The sequence below is a fragment of the Oryx dammah genome, unplaced genomic scaffold, assembly GCF_014754425.2.
Source record: "Oryx dammah isolate SB20612 unplaced genomic scaffold, SCBI_Odam_1.1 HiC_scaffold_27, whole genome shotgun sequence".
NCBI classification, from domain to species: Eukaryota; Metazoa; Chordata; class Mammalia; order Artiodactyla; family Bovidae; genus Oryx; species Oryx dammah.
The window spans coordinates 96197984-96219219 of record NW_024070211.1 but is presented as its reverse complement, the minus strand read 5'-3'; the positions used below and the strand labels follow the sequence as shown (position 1 = coordinate 96219219).

At 40.2% G+C, this 21236-nt stretch overlaps 1 protein-coding gene and 1 long non-coding RNA gene across 4 annotated transcripts in view; one reads left to right on the top strand and one right to left on the bottom strand.

The window, feature by feature from the left end:
- Nucleotides 1-21236, bottom strand: part of GPD2 (glycerol-3-phosphate dehydrogenase 2) — a 149294-nt gene that overhangs the window by 36803 nt on the left and 91255 nt on the right. The gene's annotated exons all lie outside the window — the stretch shown is intronic.
- On the top strand, nucleotides 1410-19574 carry LOC120854815. Its single transcript, XR_005719069.1, has 3 exons — nucleotides 1410-1420; nucleotides 13911-13915; nucleotides 19489-19574. It is a non-coding gene; the product is annotated as an uncharacterized LOC120854815 (long non-coding RNA).

The following is a 21236-nucleotide window of genomic DNA, read 5'->3' as shown; positions in this document are numbered from 1 at the left end:
GACCAGGAAGAATTACTCTACATCGCAGGGGCCAGGTTCTCTGTGCCCTGAATAATTAATTACACAGGACTAGATGTATTGAAGCAGAGTTCAAATTCCCACACATTGGGATCAGTTCTATCAAGATAATACTGATAAAGGGATGAATTTATAATGGATATTGTTGTTGATTTATGTTGCCGGCATACCAAGCATTTAGTATAAATGGTTTATGTAAAGTTTCTTCCTTGTGATTCAGTCTGTGCCGGGTCAGAAGCACCACTGGTAATCGGCTGCAGCTAAAAGGGCACAGTTATAAAGAGAGAATCAATGACGGGACCCTGCTGCCCCTCCCCACAGACATCTTATTCTAGAACTGCTAAACTAATGCAATCAGCCAAGACCCTTCCCTCAAAATTAAAGTCTCTATCAAGTTAAGAACATACATTAAACCTCGACACGCAAAATAAGGAGTTATTTTATCCAAAGATGAATAGAAGGAAAGTAGAAGAAAGGAAACAACAGCAGTGGCAGCTGAACTTTAAGTCGAAAGAGAAGAGGGGCAGCATTTCTATCAATTTCACCTAGCATGACCCTAATGGTGCAATTAAAATAGTAGGTATATTTAAAATTAAGTTTAAGAAACTGACTTTTATTAATGTGGCCATTTAAAATTGGAAAATATGATCCATAAAGTCAAAAGCATGCAAACAGATTATACATCTAAAGTTTTAAAAGTACCCATCCCACCGAATCTTTCTAGTACGTAACAATGAAACATTTAAGGGGTAGTACAAGAAACCCAAGTCATGTTCTTAAGGTAGGAAAACTCTCACCAATGCAAGTGTGCCTCAACTTAGACACAGGGTGAGAAAGCCACATGTAAATCAACTATTTTAAATCCTATATGACATCATTATTCCTAGGAACCAGGCAGAAATTCATTTATTAAATGATAGGTCCCTTTGTAAAGTGACATATTGTTGTTACTGTTTAGTCGCTAAGTAGTTATCCTACTCTTTGCAACCCCATGGACTGTAGCCCAGCAGTCTCCTCTGTCCATGGGATTCTCTAGGCAAGAATATTGGAGTGGGTTGCCATTTCCTTTTCCAGAGGATGTTTCCGACACCAGGGACTAAACCCACATCTTCTGCATTGAAGCGGAATCTTTACCACTGAGCCTCCAGAGAAGCCCCTGTAAAGTGATATACTGTATATCTATTTAACGATCATCCAGCAATGAAACTAACTTTTGAAAATACACAATTTTTCTTTTAATATATTTTCCAATTATAGAATCTCATTGGAACAATATTTGTATAGTTCATCAGGCTCTATTGTTTCTATATTAAGATATACCTCCTAAACTAAGATACACCTCCTGTTAGCTTCCAAGTGCCAATACTTTTGAAGGTAAATAAGATGAACCTCAGTTAAAAAGGTGAGGTGGAAACAAGTCTCTTTGCTCTTTATTTTGCATGCTTACCCTGATACCCAGCAGCATGCCTTGACTCGAATCAGAAATGTCACTTATTTATGAAGGCTCTCCCTGCAATCTTCTACTCCCTTTATTCTTGAAAAAAATTATTTACAACTTCTTGAACATCCATGTCATTTCATATCTCCTTGCCTTTGTTCACATGAATTCTTTTGGCTGGAAAACCATTCTGGAAGCTCTAGACAACTCCTATTTCTCTCCCATGAGCTGATTCAAATATCTCCCTGTAAAGACTTTAATTATCTGTATTGAACCCCTCCAAGGCCAAGTTGTTCATCCCATTTTCTGAATCCATATTGTACCTTGTACATACCATTTCTACAGTCTTTATGAAACTAGTCATCCATGTATCCATCAACTTGAGACAATGATAAGCCTTAGTTATGAGTCAGGCACTGTGACAAACGCAGGGAACCTAATGGGGAGAAAGATACGGGGACGCTTCTGTTCTCCTGGAAGTAACATTCCACTGTAATTACTGTGTGATCTCCATGTCTCCTCGGCCTTGTCACGGGAAGGCAGGAAGTCTTACTTTTCATCTTTTTCTCTTTCTTATTAGTACCAAGCACAGAACAGGTATTCAGGAAGTGTTAAATTTAGCCAAATTCCATTCAATGTGTTAAATACACAGGTTTATTTATAGTCTTAGATTTTTACAGTCTTCCAGATTTATATAAATCTTATAGCCTTTATAGATTTATAGTATTATCTCTAACTATAAAACAGAATGCTTTGTCTAAAGTTAAAAAAAAAGCAGTTTATCAGTAAGTTGGTGGCAATAAACTTAAGGGAAGCAGAGAAACCCCAGAAGTATGCAAAATCTAAACTTAAACCCAAACTAGCCCTCATATTTAAGTTGAATAAGTGAGACAGAATGAGAAATAGATATGAATGAGTCCCTCTAGACTTAACCCACAAGTTGCCCTGTGCTTCACTGGGAAATGCAAACACAGTTATTATAAAAACTGAGGAATTAAGTAACCTGACTTTCTTCTGGGCCCAAGAGTTCACACCTCTACCCAAGAGTCCCCATCTTTGCAGTCATTAAGCTTAATTCAAGTACCTGCTTTGATTCAAGGCTGACCTCCCACTCCTCGACCCATATTAAATTCACCCTTTACCCTGAGATACCCAGAGGCTCACAGTGTATGCTTCCTGTGATAAGTGGTATATGTTCATTATTCTTAACTAAATTCCCCCAACTCCTTTTCCTGACATTCTGAAAGGTATCTATAAGCCTCCTGTAATTTTACTGCTAAAGAAAAAAGTTTTTGATAACACTGCATGTTACTGGAATGCAAAACAATAATATCAACTCCCCCAGCCAACTGATCTGCATATTAAGTTTGGATTCTCAAATCCTTTTCCTCAGAGCCATGCAACACGAGACTATTCACTGATCACTGAATCGCTTTATGTTGGCACTTATGCAAGGACCCAGACTGGGACTGTGAAAATCTGTTTCCTACTCTGTTCTCCTTTTGCACTTGAAATCTTACATATGTGCACGTACTGAACTTACAACTCAGACACGAGGAAGCACATAAGAGGTGGGACTATAACTGCTTTTCCTTGTTTAGGAAAACAAAATGTAAACTCTACCCGCCAAAGAGAATGAAGGTCAGTAGTAACAGAGAAGGATTTTGCCTTAGTTCACAATGGCCTTGCACAATGGCCTTGCACAATGGCCTTGCATGAGAGATATTTTAAAGTGAAAAACACTTTTAAGATATAATTCTCTAGTATAAGATAGGCCTCAAATATAAATATTTTGGAGACAGAGCAATATCGTTCTCCTTAGAGGGTTTCAAAGTTTGGCAACTAAGTTAACATGCAAAATAGCTGGTAAAAAAAGGAGGCGGAGGGGAGAGAGAGAGAGAAACAAGCATTGAATGTGCAAAGAGTATGAAGAATGTATAAATATGAGAAAACTCCAACAGATTACCTGGCATTTCCTGATCCTTCAGATCTAAAATTCCATGATGCCCTGAAATTCTACATACAATCTTCTTGTACAGCCTACTGTTAAATGGTCATTTACATAGTCACTGACCTATCCATGGAGCCAGAAATCCATACAGAAAGTCTAATTGTTAGAAAAAAAAACTCTGGTTACTTAAAATAATTAAATATTTATTAAAATAATGTGATCATAACTTTAGCAATTAAAAAAAAAATGTGCTGAGAGTCTTTCTTTCCACCTCCCTGTGCCCTGACCTGGGTGTTAGGCATTCATGTGACTTAGTCTAGCAGAGGGAAAAAGGATGCAGGAGGAAAAAGAACACCTCCCTGAAACATTAATCCCATCTCTAACAAAATCCACAGGGCATATGCTTCATTGTCTCAAACTGACAGTGATACAATGACCTCTCTCAGGAAGCTTTTTAACAGTCCAGCAAAGGTAATTAAAGGCTAAGGTAACAAACTCAAACTGATTTAATAGAATCATTATATTTAAAATATCCCTTTCTCATGGGAAGAGTGAAGTAGAGGCAGAGCAAAATAGGTGTGTGTGTATATCTGTGTGAAAAGTGATCACTAAATTCTCGTTTAAGTACGTAGGATGAGTAAGCTTGCAAAGAAAAAGTCAAATGAGAACATACTTTTCAGGTAAATTATAACAACAGTGCAATCTCCCCCCAAAGTAAATTATTTATAAAAATGGTTATTTGTGTGAGAAGTGGAGGGGGTCAGAGAGACACATGAAGCAGTTTAGGAAGAATATACCTTACAAGACACAGCAGAGAGCCTTCCCCGGTGGCTGAGAGGATAAGAATTATCTGCCAATGCAGGGGATGCGGGTTCGATCGCTGACCTGGGAAGATCCCACATGCTAGGGAGGCAACTAAGTCCATTTGTCCCAACTGTTGAGCCTGTGCCCTAGAACCTGGGAAGCACAACTACTGAACCCACACCCTGCAACTAGAGAGTAGCCCCTGCTCTCTGTGACCAGAGAAAACGCCAGGCAGCAATGAAGACCCAGCACAGCCAAAAATAAATAAAGAAACAAAATTATTTTAAAAAAACAAAAGATACGGCAGAGAAGGCTCTGGATTGGGATAATGGGCTAGCAAGCTTTGAGTGAATCACTAACCTGGTTGGGGGAATGCAGGTGATACACTGCATTCCTCTGGGTTTCAGCATCCTATAAACAAAGAGAAGCTAGGTGGGTACCTCTGAAATTACCACAATGCATGCATTGCATTGGCCAAAAAGTTTGTTCAAGTTTTTCTGTGACATGCTATGGAAAAACCTGAATGAACTTTTGAGCCTACCAGGTAATAGCTACTCTTCAATAGCTACCTATCTTAAGATTTCACTTCAATTTTATCCTCATTTGTGATTTCTCTGACTTTGCTTTGAAAAAGCATAGGATTAAAAAAGACCAAAAGATAAGTGTTTTATAAAGACACCAGAAAAATGAAGTGAAAAATCATATTCATCTATCGGATCTAGAATTATAAGGAAATCTTGATTTGATTAGCTTTTATGAGCCACATACTATACTGCAAAAGTTCTCCCAATTCTTCACCCCTCCTGTATCCATGCCCGTTGGCAAAAAGTCTTCACAGCGTTGATTCCCATTCTGACTCTGGACCCAGACACGTGAAACTGTTTTGGTCAAGGGCATGTTAGCAGATGTGATTTTGGAGTGTTTTACCTAGGTGGCTCTTGTCTGGGGTTGGGTGAGCGATTCTTCTGGTCTCTTCTCCTATCAGCTGGTGTAGGATGGCTTTGCTGGGATGACTCACCACAGGCCTTCATCATTCTCCTGGTACCAAGCAGGTTAGCCTGGGCACATCATTCCTGGCTGTATCTTTTTTTTTTTTTTAAATATCATTTTATTTATTTATTTATTCTTGGCTGTGCTGAGTCTTCATTGCTGCATGGGCTTCTTCTCTAGGTGCAGAGAGCAGGGACTACTCTCTAATTGCAGTGTGTGGGTCCAGCAGCTGTGGTTCCCGGGCTATAGAGTGCATGCGTAATAATTCCTAATTGTTTTCATGCTAACTCAGATTTTATAATTTTATGTGGAATTGTGAACACACATAACTTACACAGGCAATATAGCCAATTTTCTAATAAAATTAGTCCCAGCTTAAAAGCAGGTCAATCTTTGAGACCGCATTCTAAGATGGCTATTAAGAATACAATTTATTTTCCTATATTAATAGAAATACTATAAACAGATTAGTGATTAGTTTGTGGCACAACTTGGACTACAAGAAGATGAAACCAGTCAATCCTAAAGGAAATCAGTCCTGAATACTCATTGGAAGGACTGATGCTGAAGCTGAAACTGCAAAACTCTGGCCACCTGATGCAAACAACTGACTCATTGGAAAAGACCCTGATGCTGGGAAAGATTGAAGGCATGAGGAGAAGGGGACAACAGAGGATGAGATGGTTGGATGGCATCCTGACTCAATGCACATGAGTCTGAGCAAGCTCCAGGAGTTGGTGATGGACAGGGAAGCCTGGCGTGCTGCAGTCCATGGGGTCGCAAAGAGTTGAACATGACTGAGCAACTGAACTGAACTGAACTATGCTCATTTGCTCAGTAGTGTCTGATTCTTTGCGGCCCCATGGACTGTAGCCTGCCAAGCTCCTCTGTCCATGGAATTTTGTAGGCAGGTATACTGGAGTGGGTAGCCATTCTTCCTGACCTAGGGATTGAACCTGCATATCCTGTCTCTTGCATTAGCAGGTGGATTCTTTACCATTGAGTCAGCTGGGAAGCCCAAATAAAGTGGTCATCCTTGAATAAAACTCTGCTCTTTCACACCTCTGACTTTTCACTCATGGTATTTCTATTCCATGGAACATCTTGCCTTATTTTGTAAACTATTCAAACATCTGCCTGATGATAGGCATTAGGGATCCACTGAGTAGGGAAAATAATCTAACACTGGTCTCTGATCTATAGAACCACGGTCTAAGAGGGAGGACAGGTAAAAGCAAGTGAAACAAATTACTAAGACAATTACAAACTGCAATAATGGTCACAGAAGGGAACACAGTGGGCAGGGAGAGCAACTCCCTGGGGAGTTAGGGAAAGTGGGCAGTTAGGGAAAATGGTCAAGATAAGCAAGAAGTCTGAAAACGCAGAGACCACCACCTGTAAACTTTAATCTCTATTATGCTAAAGCTGAAACTCCAGTACTTTGGCCACCTCATGCAAAGAGTTGACTCATTGGAAAAGACTCTGATGCTGGGAGGGATTGGGGGCAGGAGGAGAAGGGGACGACTGAGGATGAGATGGCTGGATGGCATCACCAACTCGATAAACGTGAGTTTGAGTGAACTCTGGGAGTTGGTGATGGACAGGGAGGCCTGGCGTGCTGCAATTCATGGGGTCACAAAGAGTTGGACACAACTGAGCGACTGAACTGAACTGAACTTCATATAAGCTTCATATAAGCTTCGGATATAATTGCACATTCAGTTCAGTTCAGTCGCTCAGTTGTGTCCAACTCTTTGCGACCCCATGAATTGCAGCACGCCAGGCCTCCCTATCCATCACCAACTCCAAGAAATGTGACTGTGGTATTAGGACTACCACATTTAATTAATCTCTGCAAAGTGATTTTTTTCATTATACTTTATTCATATTTCATATATACTTATCAGGAATTAGGTTTAAAAATCTTCCTAGGCTGATATACATTTTTGCAGGAAATATCTTCTAGTATAGACTGGTGAAATTCAAAACAAAAGCATTATATTCAAAGTTTATGAATTGAAATAATTTGCTGTCACTTATCCATACTAGAGTTCTCAGCAAATGACACCTGTTAGCCGTAAGCATGTAATCATTGTTATTATTAAATACAAAGGTACAATTAAATACAGGCACAGAATGTGACCTACATCATAATTCTACCCAGCCTTTCTCATTGCAATATCCTTTTCATTATCGTGGGCCTTTTGTTCCTTCATCTTTCTTTTGTCTCACCCTAGGTTCTCAAATAAGCTATTTACAATCTGAATAATTAGCAATCAGCATGGATCTGTGGTCTCTGGCCCCATGTAAACGAAACACTGTGAAGTGCCTTCACATGACATATTTAAGTACATAAAGTTTCTATACCCTCAGGGCTTTCCTTTATTGAAAAAGTTTTACATAAATTTAATGAAGAGTAAGTTTTGTACTTTTCAGATACTTAGGAATCTAGCTGGATTTGAATGAAAATAAACCACTTTTAAACTGCAAACAACAGAAAGCTCCAGGGATTCATCTGCTCTCATCTGTACAAAAATGTCTATACATCCATTTATGCTGCAGAAGCCCCTCACCTCCCATGCCTATCCAGACCAATCAATTCTCTCTCTAGCACAAGTCAAAAATAAGTTTTTATACTTGTAAGGAAGAAAAAGGGAAAATGTGACCAAAAAATGGTTGAAATGCAGTTGAAAAGTCAGGAAGCATGACACTCTGGAGACTCTGACAGACCACATAATCATGTGGCCTAAAGCCACAGGTCATCCTCCTTGGTTGTTTGTGACATGCACCAAAGTCACTGATAAGCACCTCCAAGGATAAGGGTCTTTCTTTACTGAGAGTAGCAGTGTGGCATGCACGGCATCTTAACCCAAAGTAACTGACTTGAGGATGCTTGAGATTTATTTCTTTAACAAATATTTATTAAACACCTTATTATGCACCAGGCAGTGAGCTAAGTATCACTGTGAGGAGCAGATTGAAATGGATTGGCCCAAGACTGCCCCAAGACTCTGAGAACAAGAGCAAGTTTACAGTCTAACTTGGAAAGGTTGCAAGTTCCATAAATTCTCTTCATTTCTTAGCATTTTCCCTTTCTCTTTCCTTTCTTTGCAGTTTTCCTACAGTATCACCCAGCATAGTGCTCCAGACACACCTCCTTTCCTCTCTTTATGTTACAGGAAGATTCACAAAGCTTCCTTCATAGGAGTGGGCTTAAGTTCAAGCCTCATCTCTACCAACCGTGAGACCTCATGCTAGTTGCTTCATCCAAGGTTCAAGTCACTATCTGGGGCGGATAACAGTGGGATTGACAGAGGGTGAGGAGTGAGGCAGAATGCATGTTATGACATCATGTGCTCAGTCCTGTCTGACTCTTGGCGACCCCATAGGCTATAGCCTGCCAGGCTCATCTGTTGATGAAATTTTCCAGGGAAGAACATGGGAGTAGGTTGCCATTTCCTACTCTACCTGACATCACAGTTCTCAGTAAATATTAACTATTATTATTAAAAGGTTAAAAAATGTACTGAAAAGTCAAGATCATTTTGTACCTTAATTGAAATGTATTGCTACTGCTCAAAATTCTTAAAAAATAAAAACAAACAAAAAGCTCAGTACATTTTCTAATTCTAAATAGTTTCTGCTCATCAACCCGGCAAACTTTTCCTGAAATGTGTCAACTAATCTCTAACCTCTGCACTTCCTGAACAATGCTTTTTGTTTCTCTTTTTTTTTTCTCTCTCTCCACATTTTACCACTAATGAGCAAATATTCTTTTCTGGGTGCCACAAAGGACAGGAATTTAGGAGAATGGTTTCCAATCCAAAAGAAAAACTGCATTGACAGGATAACAGAGTGTTTCAAAGTATTAGAATCACCAAGTCTTCATCCAGAGGACTTCACTTTCCTTTAAAAATGGGGATCCTCTGCCAGTTTTTGCAAAGGAAGTCAACTCTTGCTATAAAATGAGAAAAGTCAAAAGGCCCAAGTTCTAATGCCTCAGAGAGTCACTAACTCGATGTGTTTGTGTAACAGATATTGGGTTTTGCTTGCTTTTGCTTTCCTACATCCACCCATCACCCATTACAAAGGCCTTGTAAGAGGCAGAGTCTATACCTCCACCCAGGGACACAGACTTCTAATGCCGCTCCACCAATCAGGTGCTCTCCACACAGATTTCAATCTAGAGCTAGTGACCCAGAGAACTGGACACGGAGCATCCAATCTGATGGTGGAGGCAAAATAACAGCAGCAACATCCTCTTCCAGGGGAAAAAGACAGAGATGTGAACAGTGATGGCAGACGCACTGCACGAGGGGTAGTCATCAGCATGAACATCTTCAGTGCACCAGTTCTAGGATAGGGTTTTTGCCTGTAGCTTTGATTGCTGCAATTATTTATGTCTTCAGAAGCTTTCCCAGGATTTCTGTCTCTTGTTCAAGGTCCTCTCAAAAAGTTCTTTTCTCCTTAAGTCAGCCCAATTTCTTTTTCTTTTGATGGTTTAGTTGTTAAGTTGTGTTCCAACTCTTGCGACCCCACAGACTGTAGCCTGCCAGACTCCTCTGTCTGTGGGATTTCCCAGGCAATAACACTGGAGTGGGTTGCCATTTCCTCCTCCTCCAGGGGAATCTTCCTAATTCAGGAATCAAACCCAGGTCTCCTGCATTGCAGGCAGATTCTTTACCGATTGAGTCTTTTGCTTGTAACTAAAAGCCTGGGCCTAGTACCAAGCCCTGTGCCTCAGTTTCCTCACTGCTCGAACCACAGAGTGGCACTTCAGGATCTCTCTGGTTCCTTCCAGCTCTACCAATTTTATAAGCTGCCATCACAAAATGTCAAATAAGCCAACTGAGAACCAAATTCTGTAAGGAAGGAAAGGAAAGGCTTCAAGAGGGAACAATCGACCTCTCATAAAAGGATTGGCCAAAGTGAGTAAGCAAATCCTTTCGTTTACCCAGAACCACCTCCCAGGCTCTGTTTCCTCATTCATGTGTGAGCACATGCACACAACTTTTCACAAACCCGCTGAAATAGCTCCACCTGCCCCAGGGGTGATTCCGAGTGTGAGCTACATAATAAATACATGAACCGTGTCCTAAGGACCAGCTGGGGAATTCTAACTGGAAGCAGTCTTTTGAGAAGCTTTATCTGTTGCAAGTGAGTAGTGTATCTTATCGGATTTCTCCCTCTAATCACAGGAAGATTCCACACCTTATCAAGTTGTTATCAAATCAGTCTGACCAGGGCACAACGTCCTGATTGAAAAGAATGTGCACTCTCATGTGAGCATGAAAAGCAGGCTAACTCTCAGCCCAGGCAGAACACTGGGCCTGGAGATCCAGAACGCCCAAGTCCAGTACACACCACTTCACAGACCCACGTGATCGCTGGGCACATCTCAGAGTTAACACCAACTTCTTTGCCACTTTCCCTGAAATGATCGGGTTAGAGCATGGTTTAGTTGCTAAGTCATGTCTGATTCTTGTGACCCCATGTAGCCCTCCAGGCTCCTCTGTCCCTGGGATTTCCCAGCCAAGAGTACTGGAAAGTGAAGTCGCTCAGTCGTGTCCAACTCTTTGTGACCCCATGGACTGTTGCCTACCAGGTTCCTCTGTCCATGGGATTTTCCAGGCAATAGTACTGGAGTGGATTGCCATTTCCTTATCCAGGGGATCTTCCCGACCCAGGGATTGAACCCAGGTCTCCTGCGTTGCAGACAGACGCTTTACTGTCTGAGCCACTGGGGGAGTCCAAGAGTACTGGAGTGGGTTGCTATTCCCTTCTCCAGGGTATCTTCCCAACCCAGGGATTGAACCCTGGTCTCCTGCAGTGCAGGCATAGTCCTAGTGCCAATTGATATAGCAGAGCCTTATCACTCTGAGAGAAGTGAAAAAATAGATATTGTGAATCTTTACAGCCAAGATCATGTGCTCAGGCAGAAGACTAAGGTATAAATACTGTGAGAAACAGCTTGACAGGGCTCTTCTTTTAATGTCATTACCTACTCCCTAACAGCTAGTAGAATATCTGACATCTCTCAGATTAAAAAAAAAAAAAAAAAACAGGAAGTTTATATACAATGTATTAATAGTCATCAATGAAATTATGTCAATTTTGCAACTGCATACATCAAATACTATGCCAGATGCTCAGCCATATTTTTAAAGCAAACAGATTTGCTCTTCTGGAAAGATGAACACAAAGGATAAAAAAAAAAGACTAGACACAAACAGAAAAAGATCTACTTTGAGAAAGTAACTTGAGTTGTAACTGATTGATGGTTCAGGATGATTGTTCAGAAGACTAAAAAATTAAATTAGATAACTGCATTCTATTATCTAATTTGAAAATGTTCACTTTAAGTAAAAGACAAGAATCCACTTCCTGACACATGCATAGAAAAGTTTTGTTTCATTGTTCTAACCTTCAGCTTCGAGCTGGCTAACCTACATCTCATACAAAATTTGAATTTGGACATTGGATTAGATGATATTTTAAAAAACTGTCTTTAAATTAGTTGGATATATCAATAATAATGGGAAGGCAGCTTTAAATTGTTTTTAAAGCAAAGAATAATTGTTGTCTGTTAAATATGCTTTAAATCTTCTAGGTATGGCCATACCCATATAGGCCATTCATTCTCTATTGTCCTTTATGTAAGAGTTTATCAGAAATGAGGCTAAAGCCTATTTATTGAGTCTTGTTTAAGCTCTTAAATATTTATTGAGTGCAGGTATGAATCAAACTGTGTAGAATATTGGAAATATCTTTTTGTACTTGATTAAATCTATAGTCAGTTTGTTCTTTCCCCCAGAGAGGGCATTCTAAATAACCAAACAATGTTTAGAACAACCAAATGTTCTAAACAATGTTTTATTGGTGTGGCAAGTTTGATAACATGTGGCAAGGCAGAGTACCATTAAAACAAGTTTTTTCAAAAAGGTTTCAATGAATGTCAAAAAATTTTCCCTTGCTTTCTGAAATTCTGGAGCATGGTAACATGAAGCAAGACTCACATGTAAAAAAAAAAAAAAAAAAAAAAAACTAACTAAAAGCAAATAACCACACCCTCACATCTCTAATAATTTCCTATAATATAAAAAAAAATAAAGTTAGAGATTATACAATACCACACTGAATTGAAAATATATTTATTAGTTTTACTCTTAACGTTTAGATACAGGGCTGGGACATACCATAACTGTCACTAATATTTTCACTTTCATTTTAAAATGGAAATTAAAAACAATACCCTGCTCCAGTGAGAAGAGTTTCTTGCCCATATTCCTAGCAGTTCTCAAAGTCTTCCCGGAAATGCTAGACAGTGGTTACTGTCAAAGAAAGGTCATACTAGTTTCCATCTGAGATGGTCAAGTTACCCTCACCCAACTATAATCACTTATAACCTTGTAGATAAACTTGCAGGCTCAGCCCTAAGCAGTCCCTGAGTTAATCCTGATGGTACTTGCCAATATATGAGGAGTTCCAGTCCTCCAGAGATAGAATCTGCCCTCAAACTGGTATTTGCCTACCAGGAATCCCTAGACAAGGGGATTATGGTATTTTCCGGGCTACAGTCTCTTACGCCACATACACCAAACACAAGAGTCCCGGCCCAGTATCTGACTTGGACCTTACATTCCTGCTGCACTCATCTCAGCTTGCTTCCCTGGAGTTCTGACATTGTGCCTAGCCCTTCTTTCAAGAACTCACTTTTCTCCCTCTATTTCGAGGAGATGCCTAGTGTCCTCCATAGAAACCCATTCTCCCAAAGAACCCCCAGAATGCACTTGACTTTATGGAGCATCACTTTCCTGAGAAAACTGCTTCCCTGCTCAGACTCACCATCAGTCTCCTGCACACTGATGAGGACCGGGATTTCTGGGGTTGCCAAACCAGCTGAGACAGGTGGTTAGGACTATGAGCACGCCCCTCAGAAGACTGCTCATGGACAGGCTAGACCTTGAGCCTACCTGTTCCTGGTTCACTTCTCTGCTCCTACCAACCTGGCCCTGCCCTCGAGTTACTGAGGGGTGTTCATTATTTGAGGGTAAAAAACAGTTTAGCAGATCTAGCCAAGGTTTAGTGCTGCCACATAAAGCTATCTCTAAGAGGAGATTCTTCTTACTGCCCATAGAGAATAAGGAAAAGTCACTCATCCACCCTTTATCAATACCATAGTTCAGGATGCAAATTCAAAGTCAGTCTTACTTTACGGGCTTTAGGTTCACCTGGTCACAAATAAAAACTTTAAATGTCAAAAATATTCAATTCTAGTTACAAACCTAAGGCTAAGAATCAAAGACCCAAACAGACTCTTTACCTTAAGGAGAGGTCAAATTATAATATAGTACTCCATTAAAATACAACTTAACATGCAGCATATTAGGCTTAAACTTAACATACGTCTCAAAACTTCTGAGGAGCACTGCACAGAGACGCTTTTGTAAAACAACCTTTACAGCACTTTGACGTGACCGTATGTTCATTAAAAGGAAGTATTACTACGTACATACATAAGGTACATAATGAATTCAGTATGTGTCTAGAGTTGGCTAATACCATTAAAGCACACGCCAAAAGCACAGACTATAACTCAAAATGCGATTTGTCAAAGTAAGATCTTAATATGATACAGGTTAGAAATAAATAAGTAAACCACTGACGTTCTGACATGGAATTAGTGAGGCAAGCTAAGCCCAAACTGAGCCCAGGTTGCAGTTGACATCCCTTTTGTTCTATCTATAGCTTTGGCTATTCCTCTCTCTGTTCCACCTGGGGAAGTACAAAATTAGCATGCATGCACCAGGCATCCTTCCCTCCCCCAAGGGTTTACATCTCTTACACTGATTTAAAGACTGATATTCTTTCCAAAATGTTGACATAAGCCAGTTGGACAATTACAGATTTTTTAAAGCCCACGTTACTTGAGTTTTTAAAACTCGAGATTTTTCTTAAAACAGAATTTGTAAAACCCGTGACACTGCTTTATTAACTCACTTCCAAACTGAGGACAATTGAACAAAAGACCAGAAAGAGTTGGCACACAGTAAGTGAAAAGGTCGAGCCACAGACAGCTATCAAAAATGTAAGAAAGCCTAGTTGGTGAATACTGGAGGTATCCGGGAACTGTGAGCAAAGAGATGGATACTGCTACATGTATTATACCTTCTCTTTCCTATGCCTTCACCCACTTTCCGCCTGGGTTTCTCCAAAATAGCATAGCAGATTCTTTACCGTCTGAGCCACATGGAAGCCCCATTCAAGATTCAGCCACTAACCAAATAGGGTCCCTAGAATCTGAGTTCCCTGCATCAAATGCTGTTTTCACTCCCTAGATGCCCACTGCCCACACATTTCAAAGTTAACTCTTAGCAGGGCATACCCGGCCCTTCAGACCCTGGCGGTGTTTGTCACTCCACACCTCCACTCCCCCGGTGCTCACTCTCCCTTACAACGGCTTCCTGTACTCCTGCGTGCCTTCTTGCCTTTCGCCACAATGTTCCCCCATATCCTTCCCCACTGGCCTCACCAGGCTATGCTGCTCTTTTAAAATTTGGAAAAGTATTGCTTCCTCGTGGAAGTTTTTCTCAGTCCTCCAAACCACCTTAGGTATATGCCTCTTATAGAATTTCTCACATATACTGCAAACCATTGACTTCACTGTCTGCATTCTCCACAGAGCTTTTGGAGGAAAAGAAACCTTTTGTGTTATTCTGTGTATCTCCAGGATCTATCAAATTGCCTGGTTTTTACATGGTGCTAATATATGGCTCCGGAGAAGGCGATGGCGCCCCACTCCAGTACTCTTGCCTGGAAAAATCCCATGAACAGAGGAGCCTGGTAGGCTGCAGTCCATGGGGTCATAAAGAGTTGGACATGACTGAGCAACTTCACTTTCACTTTTCACTTTCATGCATTGGAAAAGGAAATGGCAACCCACTCCAGTGTTCTTGCCTGGAGAATCCCAGGGACGGGGGAGCCTGGTGGGCTGCCATCTATGGGGTTGCACAGAGTCAGACACGACTGAACTGACTTAGCAGCAGCAGCAGCAGCAATATATGGCTCAGGGAAGCCCTGGTAGCTCAGTGGTAAAGATTCCACCTGCAATGGACACCGGGTTCAATCCTTGGGTTAGGAAGATTCCCTGGAGAAGGAAATGGCTACCCACTTCAGTGTTCTTCCCTGGAAAATCCCATGGACAGAGGGGCAGGGCAGGCACAGGGTCGCAAAAGAGTCAGATGTGACTTAGCAACTAAACAACAACAAAAATAGATATATAAATAAATAAAATTGCTAGTCACAGGAAAAAAAAAACAACTAAGAATACTATTCTAACTAGAAAGGTATGAATCAACACTTTATTTCAACTTGCTGTACAAATGCTTTCTTTTCAGTCCTTCCAAATATCTCAAGACTAATAATACATTAAGGCCAATCCTGATGAAGAAAGTCAAAACTGAAGAAAAGAAAATCTTAGAAAGTGCTGATACACATTTTTACAGTCTACACAGACATGGCAATAACACAGCATAGGCCTAGACCTATAACAGACACACTTCAATTCCAAAGTAACACATGTCAACATCCAGTCAACTCCTTTCCAAGAATCAGGAATCAGGAAGCTCACCAGTGTTTACATGGAAATTGTTTTCTTTTTTTTCACATCTTGGGGTTTTTTACAAACTTCTGGGAAGAAGATTTATTAAAACCTACTAAGAGTGATAAAGTACAGACCGGAAGCCCTGCTGATAGAATCAGATTCCTGGACGGACTCAAAGGTGTGAGGTGAAATGTAGGCTGGTCAACAAGCCCTGAAGTTTTGGGAGGCAAAGCTTCAGCAGAAGAAACATGAAGTGAAAATTTAACTACTGCTTTTTAAGCCATTTCCCAACATTTCTTCAGAAGCTGTCATAGCTCACACATTGAGGGAAAACAAGGCTTTTCCTAGTTTCCCTTTCATAGATTAATCAATTGTACATACAGAGACTACCCAGGTGGATCCAAGCGGTCCTCAGTGCTACAATGGTACAGAATTTTCTGGAGGACTCCTGTTTTATTTTGGACACAAGGATTCTGGACATAAGGAAACCTAAAAGCAATGGAAGTGGTCACAACCCGCTGGACAGGAGAGAGGCACTCAGTGCCTTAGTGGCCACTGCTTCCTCCTGCCCTTGCAGAGGTCCCCTCCTGTGGACGCAGAGGATGGCTTTGAAGGTCTGGGGTAACTTAACCATCCCAAAGGCTGACTTCAGGCCTCACATGCTGACAGAGATCTTCTCACGCAGACTGACTACCCTACACTAAGTGCTATGCATCTCTCGTGAGTTAGGGAAACATTTATGACACCTTGTTTTAACACATGCCTCTGCCCAATCCTAGCAAGGCACAATTTTTATATTAAATCAGATAGTAGAGGTGGAAATTAGGGAATTTTTCTTCTGCCCAGCTCTCTACTACTCAATAGCCTTCTATGTTCCTGTCACTTTGTTAGTTCTGCTTCAGATTCCTGCGACTTGGTTTCACCTTGTTTCCGGGTGGCCCTGCTCTCTGTTTTTTAACTGTTATTACAGCCAGAAGAATGATCTCAATAAGAGATGACAAGATCAGGCCCTTGTGGTGTCTCAGAAATTTCAAGTTCAGTATGTGTGAAATTCAAACAGAATTCAGAGGAGGAGATAGCTTGAGATTTGTAGCTCGGAAAGTTGTTCATGGTGAGGGAAGACCACGTCCTCAAAATCGGATAGTGGAGAACAACTGTGGGAAAGAGGGGTGTGTGCCACCCAGCACACACAAGGCCTTCCCAGGAACTCCAAGGAACTCAGATGCAATCAAAGGCTCGAAGGAACAGAAAGAGGGGAGGATAAGTTTCAGTGAGTGAGTGAAATCGCTCAGCTGTGTCCGACTCTTTGCGACTCCGTGGGCTGTAGCCTGCCAGGCTCCTCTGTCCATGGAATTCTCCAGGCAAGAATACCAGAGTGGGTTGCCATTCCCTTCTCCAGAGGATCTTCCCAACCCAGGGATCAAACCTGGTGTCCCTCACACCGCAGGCAGATTCTTTACCGTCTGAGCCACCAGGAGAGCCCTAACTTTAAGACAAAAGTCTAAATCAAAACGTATGGATTGAATTAATTCTATTTACACTTGAGGAGGATGACAGAAGAAAAGAACCAAAGTTACGTTAAACAGCAAAGGTAGCAAATTAAAATAATTAATCTTCAGCAAATGAAGTATTTAACTGCACCTAGGTACTTATATTGTGGGTTCGATCCCTGGGTCGGGAAGATCCCCTGGAGGAGGGCATGGCAACCCACTCATTTTTGCCCAGAGAATCCCATGGACAGAGGGGCCTGGAGGGCTACAGCCCATAGGGTTGCAAAGAGTTGAACATGACTGAAGCAACTTAGCACACACGCACACACGGGTGTTTATATACTTTAAATGTTACTCTAAACTATGTTTGTTTCATTGTGTTTGTATTAATCATGTTTACACTTGGCTCCTTTTAAATAGGATCTTTTACTACTTAAAAAAACAGACATAATTGAATGGCTTTCCCTCTTTATTCATATTGAAGGATCATGAAGACATGAGATTTACCCAAAAGAGATGAGAAAAGAAATATCCAAAAAGAAGCTAGAGGGAAGAGATAAAAATATGTATTAACCTTGCTCTACACAAAATATATTTCTTGTAACTCCCATGTACTTTTATTTTTTTAATGTTTTTTGAAGAGGCAACTATTGAAAAAGATAATTTGGGTTTATATTATTCCCTCCAGTCCATCATAAAGGAGATCAGTCCTGGGTGCTCACTGAAAGGACTGATGCTGAAGCTGAAATTCCGATACTTTGGCCAACTTATGCGAAGAGTTGACTCATTGGAAAAGACCCTGATGCTGGGAGGGATTGGGGGCAGGAGGAGAAGGGGACGACAGAGGATAAGACAGCTGGATGGCATCACCGACTCAATGGACATGAGTTTGGGTGAACTCTGGGAGTTGGTGATGGACAGGGAGGCCTGGTGTGCTGCGATTCATGGGGTTGCAAAGAGTCAGACACGACTGAGCGACTGAACTGAACTGAACTGAACTGAACTGAAGGAAATGGGAGTAGTGAATTTGTCTGACGTGTAAATTCTGACTGTATTCAGATTACTTTTTAAAATAATAATGTATTTACACCCTTTCTTTTGCCAAAAATAGATCTGAGTAGCTACTGAAGTACAACACTTTGCACACACAAGATTATTGAGAGAGAGGCAGAGAGAACTCTCTGGAGCCTTTCCGTGGCTGTCTTTCAGTCAGTTTGTTCTCTGTAAGGAAAAGTAAAACGGCGTGAATTCCTAAGCCCACTCATTATTTTATTTCTCAGGTTAAAATTGAGAAGAATTTAAAACACCTGGAAAATAGGAAGTTCCTGGTATACTAAGAGACTTCAGAGTTACCTGCTGCCGCTGCTAAGTCACTTCAGTCATGTCCGACTCTGTGTGACCCCATAGATGGCAGCCCACCAGGCTCCTCCGTGCATGGGATTTTCCAGGCAAAAGTACTGGAGTGGGGTGCCATTTCCTTCTCCAATGCATGAGAGTGAAAAGTGAAAGTGAAGTCGCTCAGTCATGCCAGACTCTTCGTGACCCCATGGACTGCAGCCCACCAGGCTCCTCCCTCCATGGGGTTTTCCAGGCAAGAGTACTAAAGTGGGAGTTAGAGTTACCTATCCCAAGTTAATTCAGCTACATATTAATCATCTTTGACATGAAGACATTACATACAAGTTATTTGATTTGTTCTTAACCTGATAGTTGTTCATCTAACCCCTATGTTCTCTGACCATTTTCTCATCAAAGCCTTATTCTTCTGAATAGACAGTAAATTACCACACTGGTAATACTTTTTCAGTGAATGCAAGACTATCTCTGGTTTTCAATAGCAGAGAAGCAGCAGTTATACAAACTGTGTGAGAAGTCAGTTGTGTGTGTGTGTGTGTATTTAATGTGCAAAGCTGAGTTGTTTTTTTTTAAGTAAATGGTTATATGGTTCATATTTTCTGTGAATGGATATAATGATCTAAGGAGCGTTTTACTAATATGAAGAGTGATATGAGTAAGTATTAACAGTAATAATGAAACCAGTTTGAAATTCACATTCTAAAATAGTGGTCTATTTGGCGCTAGAGAATATAATCTACCAAGGTGTTAGTTTCATTTATAAGAATGACTTTTTTTCAGTTTTCTATATTATATTAGCAGAGCTTGGTTGTAGAATTTCTAGTTGTAACTGCCATAGGGGCTTTTTAAGTGAAGTGATATTTTTATTACTGCTATTTCTTGTGAGGGTAGATACCAGCCTGGCCTTCCATTACACTAAGAAAGCCACTGTGTGTTGTATGAACAGCTAAATATTGATTTGACTTTTTTTCTCTCTCTCTCTTTCTTCCTTTTGCTGAGCATTTATCTGGGCAAAGGCTCTTAATCTTCCCGAAAGAATTCTAGAAAACATGTTAGAGTGCATAGATCAGTGGACACCTGGGGACTCTGCCAATAGACACTGTCATACAACAAAGTAGTAAGAAAACACAGTTCTAAAGACCAATTACTCCGGCTTTTTTTATTTCCTATTTATTTCTCCACATTCCAATGGTAATTATTTCTTTCCAAATATGATCTAAGAGACCATATCTTTGAAGGAGAACTACTTTGAGACAAACGTACTGGGGGGTAGTTACTTTAAGCTTCAATATATGGTACATTTAAACAGATATCCTGTTTCTTGGGAGTATGTTTTCCCAAGGTCTCTAAAACAGAAGCAGAAAATAAAAATTGAAAGTCTTAACCATAAACTACAATTAATTAGCTTCATGTCTAAAAATTTTAATTCTATTACTATAAAGAATATAAAATAAAATTTTACTAAGAAGTGTATTATTCATGCATTAGCATAAAACAGATCCATCTATTTAAAAAGACTGTACTTAACATGAATATTTAGTCCAAAGATTGGCTTTAAACACAAGCAGATGATATGTACTAGGTTTTAGCAAATTTAAACAAATCAGAGGATGACAATAAAAGCATTTGAGACTCACAGCCTAATTTTAATATCCCTATACAGATAAAAATAGTGGATGTGCCATTGTTTTGTGGTGTCCAAAGAAACAAAATTTCATTTTCACTTATAAAAAGAAAAATAATTTGGGACTTCCCTGGTGGTCCAGTGGTTAAGGACGGGAACCTGCCTTTCAATGCAGGGGACTCTGGTTCTATCCAGAGTCTCTGGGATAGATCTGAGATAGATCTGGGAATCTGCCTTTCAATGCAGGGGACTCTGCTTCTATCCAGTCTCTGGGATAGATCTGAGATAGATCTGGGATAGATCTCTGTGCTCCACAACTAGAGAGAAGCCCACACGCAGCAGCTAAGCCACCACAGCCAAATAAATAAATAATTTTTTAAACAAAGAAAACTGACTTGAAAATATTGATGATGACTAAGGCTGTATGTATCAGTGCATATATTTTGATCTAAGCAGTGAACATGACTATAATATTTAATTCCATGAAATTTGGTTCCTGGATTCTTTTTAAATTCACCTTTTCAAAACTTTGGGGCTCCTTATACTACCATGGAATGAAATATTCATTATATTAGATGAAAAGAGAAAGGCATTACTATTATCTAAGGAATGGGAGGAGAAGCAAATGAAAGTGTACATAATATATACACATATGCATACACATGCATACAAGGAGAGGATAAGCCAAAATTCTATTTTTTAAAATGTTATCTTTAAGGAAAACGAGGAAATGGTGAGAAGGGAGAGAGACTAACCTTATTTTGAATAGTTTTTGTGTCTACTTTGACTTTGAAGCCCTGTATCTTATAAACTTTTTTTAAAAGCACACTTTTAAAAAGAGAAATCCCTAAAAATAGAAAGCAAAATTAAAATGACTTGTATCAAGCTGATGGCTTAGCCACACTGATAGAAACTATGTAAAGTAGCTTCAAAAGACAGTAATTCATATATTCCCATTGGCA